General features: G+C 31.9%; 1 protein-coding gene across 1 annotated transcript in view; it reads left to right on the top strand.

The window, feature by feature from the left end:
• LOC113400588 (glyoxylate reductase/hydroxypyruvate reductase-like) overlaps positions 1–8,787 on the top strand; it is a 501,977-nt gene that overhangs the window by 12,955 nt on the left and 480,235 nt on the right. The gene's annotated exons all lie outside the window — the stretch shown is intronic.

The following is an 8,787-nucleotide window of genomic DNA, read 5'->3' as shown; positions in this document are numbered from 1 at the left end:
AGATAAGAAGCGCGGAACCGACTGTCATTACACAAATGAATGAGCATTATCGAAATATTTCTATGCAATGTCAGGTGTAAGGAATTAGGGTGACCATGCTTATAGTAAATATTATGAGTAATACAGTTTTTACTCCAGACTTTTTCATAAAATGTCTTGTCAATAATGAATCATACCCTGATAAGTATTTCATTATTTGTTTTTTATTACGCAAAATTAAATAATGTTAATAAAACTTCATGGTTCAGTTGTTCTTGATCATAATTCGATGTAAATTATACTTTACACAATGGTTATTGAGATACTGATCAAAATCTCAATGTATATAATTATGTGTAGTTGATTTCTTGTTCTGCGGATGATTTTTTCCTTGATTGTATTGTGAAATTTTGTAATAAAATTCTTAAATTCATATCATTGAATTTAAGCGAGAGACCTTATAAAAGTGGACATTTTTATAAGGTCTTTATCTTCAACTGCAACTTTTCATCAACCAAGGATAAGAATAGCTCCGTTTATTTTGCACACAACGGTACGTTCTGGTTTCCTGCTGTTGTTTAGCAATATACAATATTAAATATTTCAAGGCGAAAATATACACGTTAAATCGACACCTCAATTGCAGAAAATATTACGTACATGCACAAATGGAAGAGACGTTCTTCTCAATGTCTGAGAACATCCAGAAGATAGAGATCGTTTTGAACAAAAAAATAATACAAAATAAAAAGAACAATTTAAAAAAGATATATTTTGAAGACTACTACTTTAATGGTGTGGTCGTTAAGAAACGGATAAACGATAAAATGAAATTACTATTAATGTTAAATTAACGGCAAATTAAAATGAATAATAAAATAAATTATAATATCTAATATATCAGAAAATATGGTTACCCTGGAAATTAGACGTGTATATTAGTCGGCCAAGTGTAACGTGAAGTGGTCGCATCTTGACCTACATTCAGTGAGCACAGATTTCTTTATCAGTCACAAAAATACAAGGTCTTAGTAATTTATTAGGAATAAAAGTGAGTTTATAGCCCTTTATTGAGGTGAAATCAAACAAATAAAAAAATAAATTGACAAAAAACATCGTTACGTCACTTCGGTTTGGATTGACTACTGGTCTGGGAAAGAGTTCATTAAAATGTCTAAGGGCAGAACTCGTACGCATGTTCTGGTTTTCCATTAAAAAAAAGTATGACTTCAAATATTGCAGATTGCCTTTTTGTGATTAAAATAAAATATTTCTAACTACTGTATTATATTTCCAAGACCAGAACCGACTTTTAATTTTTGTCTTATTGCGTTTTAGATCGCCAAACTTTATTCACGAAATCAAAAATATCAATAGCATTAATTGTTCGAAATTTAAAATTTTCCAAAATTTATTCGAAATCTAACTTATCACTGCAATCGCTCGATTCCGTACGGAAGTAAAAAGCGGAAAAGTTAGTTTGAATATAGGCGATAAAACAGAAGGTCAACCCGCGGCCTCCATCAAGTCTGGTCAGACCCGCATTTGTTGAGATTACACCACATACGGCTTAATCAAATTTTCACACAATGCATAAATTTGTTTGCAGAAGTAATTTATGCAACATTAAACCTTTTAAAATAAAAAATAAATAAATTTTAATTTATTTAAGTTATCAAAATTTTATGAAAATTAAATATTGAAAGTTCGATGACCTTTTTATAGATATCTGATAAACACATAGTACAAAATGTACGAAACTCTTAACATTCTTGAAAGACGATCAAAAAACTTTCCAATGTATATATGACTATTCTATTTTTATAATTTCGGTCCCCATCAATGCATGAACGTTGATCTATAAAATGTTCAAATAATATTTGAGAGTTTAAATAATGTTAGAGCATTAAAATAAACCGTAATGTTACCTCGTAAAAATATAACTCGGAAGAGGAATAATATGAGGATATGTAAGTCAGAAATAAAAAATACAAGGTACAGTTGTTTTATGGTATAATGAATGATAAGAACAATTCAAATTGTCATTGAAATAAATAGTATCTATTTACCTGCTATGTGAATATAAATAAAGTGTTTCAAATACAAGATATATAGTTTTATCATCGCCTTAAAACATTTTAATATAAAACCTTTTTTTATAGAATCTCTTCTGATTGATTTTTCACTTGCAACTGTCACTTAAATTGTATATACGTAGCCATATTATATTATCCCGTAATATATTTATAGTGCATTTTTAGAGAAATTTATGTTATACGTTATTTCTTGACAAGTCGGATTACGAACAGTTGTTTAAGACTGTTAATTTTGGAGCGAGAGATTCCTTTTGGCAATTTGATGAAGTATGAGAATTATTTTAATTTAATTAAGACTTTAATTTAAATAATTCTAATGTTAAGGATAACTATTTATGTACGTAACATAAATGTTTGTACTTTAATAAAATGTATTTTGTTTTTGATCAAAACGAATAACCTTGATAATGAAAGGAAATGATGTCTAATCTCTTACATTAGGATGCATCACGCCAAACAGAACATCAAACACAATAATAACATGAACAGTATCAATATCAGTCACCTTACATAACGCTCGCCAAAGGTTGCGCATGAGTTGCATACGGACGTATGTACGTATGAATGTGTTACATTGTCACGGCTAAGGACGAGGAATTAGGACAATGTTGCATCGTGACTACTTGAAGGCAGTATCCTTAGAAAACGGTGAAGCTGTATGCTAAATGTTAAAGATATGCCTTTGTTTATACTTATCGCCAGCTTATATTAACTCTTCAAATCTATATATATATATAAATGAATCCCTATTCCCCGTGGTCATGCCATAATTTGGCAGTGACTTTCACGATTTAATTGTTTTCTCAAGTTTTCTCATACTTTGTAGAAGGTTCTTACGGAAAGAAAAATGCGGACAAAATTAGAAATTATCAGGAAACTTAACAGCGTTCAAACCGTCCGTAATCGGCGTGGGTGTGGTGTATAAATATAAATAGGCAAAGATAAAAAATGTCAGCAGTCCGATTCTGTAAGAAATCGCTTTGTATCTAACACGGAATATGGTCACAACCGACTTATGTCAATACGCCATTTTGATACGTGTTTCTGACAAATATGTTGATCGTTATAGTCAAAGTCGCATATCACAACCTGACATTTGACGTTCGTGTTCTGCGGTGAGTTTTGAATTTTTTGATACGGAATACCTCAACAGTACCCTTTTCCTTCGCTGCTTGTACGAGTAGTTGCTGATTAGGTTTAGTTTATTTAAAAAAAAATAGTAAGTGTAAAACATAATTATGTTGAAAGCAAATTCATATAATATGTCCTCTAATAATTGATAATAACAATATGGATATTTATTATTGGAAAGCGTAAAGCGTAAAAGCGTTATTCGAGCGAAAAAAAGAAATGCTGTTTTCCTATGTCTTCCTATGTATGTAAAAATTAAATACTATTAAGTATTTGAAATAATGAGATGGCCGCAAGCCGATGTGGTTTGAAATTAAGTTTAAATCAATATCCACTCTGTTACGCTTTAACGGCAGTGTAGTGACCGCTTACCATCAGGTGACCCATTTGCCTGTATATAATAAAAAAACTTAACATGACAAATAACCTTTCAACACAACAGTTATAGGTACTCATTGGTTGGTAGTTTAAATAATTAAATACGTTGCAATTTAGTCAAAATCTAAGTCAAAAATCTTTATTCGATGTAGAATTGATTACACTCGCTTATTGATGGTCAACCAGTAGTACTTAGTCAATTTTAACTAATGCATGAAATTTGTTTTTAAAAATATAAGGTATTTAATATAAGGTAGTTAATAGTCAAAATTCGAGAGTCGATAAATTGCCACACTTAAGTGGCAGTGGTCGGGGCACATCGCTCGATAAACTGACGGCCGATGGGGCCGACGAGTTCTCGAGGGACGACCATGGACTGGAAGACGCAGCGTGGGTAGGCCCCCCACAAGGTGGTTAGACGACCTGGTGAAGGTCGCGGGAAGCCACTGGTACGTACGTACGGGCACACAAGACCGGTCGTTGTGACATTTTTGGGGGAGGCCTATGTCGTCCTTCGGCTGAAATGAATGAATGGATGAATAGTCGAAAGATTACTATGCGGCTTAATGTCGTAAAGAATATTAAAATTTAAACATTTCTCATATCACTATTGTATTTACTTGTGCCTGAAACACTAGCTCACTCACCCTTCAAACAGGAACACTACAATACTAAGTATTACTGCTCGGCGACAGAATTTGATGAGTCCGTAGTACCTACCCCGACGGGCTTGCACAAAGCCCTATCACCAAGTAGAACTGCACTGTTCTTATACCTAAAATTCTGTGTGTGCTCATTAAACTATAATGTTAATAATTCTTATGTAAATAAATACTTTTTATTATTTAAAAAAAAAATACAATTATATGTTTATATTTGATTGCGTCTTGCCGGTTTTCAAAACAACAATAATATTTAAGCTACACTAACCATAGAATTTTCACGTGTTTAATTTGTTTTTATAATACATCTAGCGATCAATGAAGAAAATTATCGGTTGGTATAATATTTGTACCCACTAATCCGTATTGCAGTGTGCTAGAATAAAATCTGAAAAACCTCGTCAAGTGAAGCCAAACCGTTGAACGTTAACTTTGCAACTATAATATTGTAAGCATATCCAAAAGTTCTTGTCAATTTTAAAATATACTTCAAACCGCAGTTATTCAAGCAAAGGAAAAAATTACACGTGTCGTATACGTTGAAATGATTTAAAATGTATGGGAGTCGGTGACCATCAAAGAAAATGCATCTTGTTAAGGCGAGGTCCGTCGACAATGCGTCTCTGGAATACCTCGATTTGAGCGCATATTATAAGTTTCTAATTTCGTTTTCATTGTTATTTTAGTAAGTAAGTCAAACTGATTCTTGAAAAATTCGTTACAATAAATGTTGAGCACGATGATCAATGAAACAATAAAAAATATGTTCTAAATTGGTCAACATCTGATGATTTTGATACATTTTTATTCTATCGCACAAAGTTTCTTCAACCGTGTATCGATTCTCAGTTATTAAGGATTTATCTGCACCGTAAAAGCATTTAAACTATTTTTTAAAAATGGAATTAAAAGTTTTGGCGGCCGCGATCCCGACCGTCTAAGACCACTTCACCTTAAACGGAAAATAAGAAACAACGAAATACCAACGTCATATCAGAAGATCCAATATGCAACAAGTTGGAGTCGTTTTTGCTATTGCTATTGACGACAAGAGCCGACTCGCTATTTGGAATTTTAAATCAGTTCATGTATATATCAGTTTCGGCAGTTGCCTAAACAGGATGAGGATTCATCAATGTTACGGTATGACAATTTAAAAATACATCCTTGAAATTTGAATAATGTATTCTATTACAGTCATACAAGAATCAAAATTGATTGAAAACGATCGTAACAACCGAAAATGTAACTTAGTATTTAAAGTTATGCGGTGAACTGATGTCAAATGCGCTCTTTTGAAAACGACTTCTGGAATAAAAAACATTGTTGGCAGGTGAATCCTGTATTTTTATTATCGGCATTTTGGAGTTGTGACGTCACAGTCGGAATAGATTCTTATATTTTTCGAGCTCCATGCTATTTGCGGTTTTATTATTTTTGGGTCACATAATTTGAATTTGGAAAAACAAAATATTATTCTTGAAATAATAAAGTTATTGCATATAGAACGTAACTATAACATGTATTTTTTTATTAAATAGTTACGTATGGATCTATATCTAGGTGCCGAGAAAACGTTATTCTTGTAAATTATTTAAAAAATCACATTTTTCAACTTGATTTTTAAATTACTTTTCATATAAGCAATTTATTTTTTTAGGAAAATTAAAAAAAAAAAATTACAGTGTGAACAAATCCTAATAACAGGAAATGAATTCATAGCATTATAATGCATACTGCTTTACATTTATCCATGAGATTGATGTCATAGCGCTATATTATTTGCAAAACAAATCTCCGTGCCTATGTTACCGTTAATATAAGCTAAGGAGGACAGAGGTTTTCGTGTTCCCGCCAAAATTTGTCCTATTAAAAGTTCGATATTTAAATGATTACTGTTTTCATTCAATCGAAAATCGAATCCGCCAGAATGGTAATATATGAATTTATAAGTATTTATATATTATGATACGTATGATAGAATAATACTAAGCTTAGTAATTTTTAATTCTATGTACATAAATTTATTTTAAGTGGTGAAAAATAAGAAAGTCTTTCGATTCAGGAAAAACAAAATTCCGAATCACATCGATTTGAATTATGATAGTTTTTTTAGGTGTTTAAAATTATAATTATTTATAAAGGATACTAATATACATATATTTAAGAATATGTTTCAAGTGGTTGTCTATTGGAAATTCGTCCGCAAGCCATTGAATCATTCATAAAAGTATAGGTTATTTTAAATGAATAAAAAATGGGTTATATTTCGTTATTAAGTAAAGGTTCGAAATTCGACATCAAAACCTTCGTCAGCGAAAAACACAAAACTGATAACAAAATTTGAAAAACCTTGTCATTATTGCAATAAAGAAACTAGGGAAATATCAAACACGCTTTATTGTTTTTTAATTTGACACGTGTTTTGACAATGATATGACCGTAAACTGTGAACGTTACATTTTATTCTATTTATTACCTAGGGCTTCGCCCCCATCTTAGGGGTCGTAGATAGCCTATGACCATCCTTCAGGTTCAAACTTGTTAAATAACAAATTTCATCAAATTCGGTTCACTGGTTTAGTCCTTAATGCGTTTGCATTTATAATATTTATTAATTAATTTTTTTAAAGGCGATTTTAATTTTTGGATTGGTTTTAACCAATACCTGAGATATCTGAGGAATTTTATTACAGAAACTAATACCTTGCCCCAAGAAGGATTTATTAACTTTGCGGAAACTTGGCTTATCCTTACTTTTTTTGTTTATACAACGATTATCACGGATATTATTAAATTAATCAATATAATTGTGTTTATTTATATACATAATATTGTTTTTAATATGTTGTGACATAACTGTATGTATTTCAACTTTGTTAAACACATTCCTAAGTGAGTCTCGAGTATCAAGATTATAAAAATACAGAACAGTCTTTTGTAAAATGAAAACATATCACATGTCATAAAACAAAATATTATGAAAATAACCAAAAGAGTTTGTGCAATTTCAATATTAGTTCGTTGTTTGACTTTTCTAACCGCATGTGCCGCGGAGTTGAGTCTTCTTGTTTGAAACATTATATGTGGATTCCATTAAAGTTACCAATTTCTAAAAGTACTGTAGCAGCGGTTATACCAAGAATGTTCAGTGATGTATAACTTTTTTCTCAAGCGTTTGATAAGTTACTAACTACAAATTTTGTTGTGTATCATTCAATACTAAATTATTGATTTACATTAATCTTGTATCGTGCTTTATATATAATATAGTTTTATTGTCGACTTTAACAATTTATTGAAATTTATGATCGTTAAAATCACATTAATTTTTAATTTGTGATACTTAAAAGAGAATAATATAAAACAGTGTCAGTTTAAAAAATACATTAGTCCCATAACGAAAAGTCAGCTTTATAATTAGACTTCCTAGTTATGAGTGGTCACTTTACCACAAAAACATTGGCATAAGACATTTACATGGTGGTAGGGCTTTGTGCAAGCCCATCTGGGTAGGTACCACCCAGATATTCTACCGCCAAACAACACTATTCAGTATTGTTGTGGTCCGGTGAGTGAGCCATTCTTACTACAGGCACAAGGGACATAAAATTTTAGTTCCCAAGGTTGGTGTCGCATTGGCGATGTAAGGAATGGTTAATATTTCTTACAGCGCCATTGTCTATGGGAGCTGGTGACCACTTACCATCAGGTGGCCCATATGCTCGTGCAACCTATGCCATAAAAAAACCAGTACAAATACACTTTTTGAGATACACAGAATGCACGTCCAGCCACCTAAGATGTTATATCTTCTGTGTCTGTATTTACTCTACCTTACTCACCCCTAAAACATAGTCATACAAAATATTAATGCCCTTCCAGTTAGGGGATCTAGTATATTATATATCTTGTACCTAAAATCTGAATTAGTTTATTCATTCTTCAAAGGAAACATTTGACGACCTCCTTGGTCAAGTAGTGTGTACACCGGTTTTCATGGGTACGCTACTCTGAGGTCCCGGGTTCGATTCTCGGCCGAGTTGATGTAGAAAAATTTCATTAATTTTCTATGTTGTCTTGGGTCTGGGTGTTTGTGGTACCGTCGTTACTTCTGATTTTCCATAACACAAGTGATTTAGCTGCTTATATTGGGATCAGAGTAATGTATGTGATGTTGTCCAATATTTATTTATAAAAAAAAAAAACATGGAAATAAAAAAACATATTGCTGTTATAGTTTAACTGACAGCATGGGTGGTACCTTCTCAGAGCAAAAACAACAACCAATAAGTATCCCACTGCTGGGCTCTTTAGGGAGACGGTTTATACGATGGAATCATACATGGCACGTTCCCGTAGCCGCCATGCACAAGATGAATTGTAAACACAATTAAACACCTGAAAATTCAGTATTGCTTTTCTAGATTTGAACACGGAATATTCGGTTAAAATTCACCTATTCAACCTCTGGGCCATTTGAAATTAATCATTAAAAATAAATATTTGTTCGAAACGGTCAACATCGACAATCCACTCGC

This window comes from Vanessa tameamea, chromosome 17 (assembly GCF_037043105.1).
Source record: "Vanessa tameamea isolate UH-Manoa-2023 chromosome 17, ilVanTame1 primary haplotype, whole genome shotgun sequence".
Taxonomy (NCBI): domain Eukaryota; kingdom Metazoa; phylum Arthropoda; class Insecta; order Lepidoptera; family Nymphalidae; genus Vanessa; species Vanessa tameamea.
The sequence above is the reverse complement of the archived record's forward strand: the minus strand, read 5'-3'. Positions and strand labels throughout refer to the sequence as shown.